This window comes from Fukomys damarensis, unplaced genomic scaffold (assembly GCF_012274545.1).
Source record: "Fukomys damarensis isolate Sample0158 unplaced genomic scaffold, DMR_v1.0_HiC HiC_scaffold_8, whole genome shotgun sequence".
In the NCBI taxonomy this organism is placed as follows: Eukaryota; Metazoa; Chordata; class Mammalia; order Rodentia; family Bathyergidae; genus Fukomys; species Fukomys damarensis.
Genome location: NW_022900920.1, coordinates 12,728,539 through 12,729,710, shown reverse-complemented (window position 1 = coordinate 12,729,710; position 1,172 = coordinate 12,728,539). Strand labels below are relative to the sequence as shown.

The 1,172-nt window shown below is 41.3% G+C and overlaps 1 protein-coding gene across 2 annotated transcripts in view; it reads left to right on the top strand.

Annotated features, from left to right (window-relative positions):
- Nucleotides 1-1,172, top strand: part of Fank1 (fibronectin type III and ankyrin repeat domains 1) — a 145,734-nt gene that overhangs the window by 103,762 nt on the left and 40,800 nt on the right. The gene's annotated exons all lie outside the window — the stretch shown is intronic.

Below are 1,172 nucleotides of genomic sequence, written 5' to 3'. Positions count from 1 at the left end.
CGCTCCCCCCCCCCCCCCCCGCGCTCTCCCCCCCCCCGTGTGAAGGGCTTTTGTTTAATATGTCTGAAAAGAATGCATGTACAAAGATTGAGGCATGAGATAGGATTGGTTCACTAATGAAATCTACAAGAATTAGGATTTGGGGAAGGTGAATAAAATTACCTAAACATTTAAAAAACATGGAATCTGCAACAAAAATAAGCTGATAAAATCCCTATTAACACGAACAGTTTTCATAAGAGTCCCTGTATGATTTTTATTAAACTAGAAAGCCTCAACCCTTTGCTGTAGAGTTCCTCATATGCAAAAGATAAATGAGAGGATTCCTTCCCCTAGCTGGTCCCTGTGTTGGAAAGAGTTCTCCCCTACCCCCACACACCCCCAGCTTCTTAAGGAAGCAGCACTGCATCCTCATAACCTCAGAGAGGATGCCGGTTGTCCTAGGGCATCTGTCTGTAGTACCACCCCTCGTATTTGCTCCTGTGTCTGTCTCCAGCTGAGTTCTAGGACCACCACTCATCTTTGAGTTGCAAATCTATGCTAAGCATATAAGACAATGACGGATGGGGGAATTTTTAAAATTACAAATTCAATCCATTTGGTGTATTTCAAAAGGTACAATACTTTTCTTCATTTATCAGTGAAAGAAGTTAAAAATAACTTCAAGGGCTGGGGATTTAGCTCTGTGGTTCCACCAGTTGCCTCGTAAGCACAAGGTCCAGAAGAGTTTGATCCCAGTACCAAACGAAACCCAAAACCAAAACCCAAACAAACAAAACAAAAACAAAAAAAACCCAAACCCCAAAAAACAAAATAAAAAACAAAAAACCCCCAGCCAAACAAAAATAAAATAAACTTCAAAAAAGAAATCAGCAAATGGTAAACACATTCCCTTGACAGTCACAGTCACATATAGAGCGCATCCTAGAAAAGAGAGGGACAACACAGCTTCCACCCACTTTCATGAGTTTCATCAAGTACTGGATCTACCCGAGGGAGGAGAAGTAGAAAAAAAGGTAGCTTTCAAAAAGGAGTATATTATAAAGGAGGCATTAACCCCTTCCTAAGAGCACCAGGTGGGGAACACGTTTTTCTCAACTAGATCCAGGAAGTGTAATGTGAAATCAATCAGTCCTCCTCCCCTAAGGGGTGTCCACTAGTTAATGAATTAA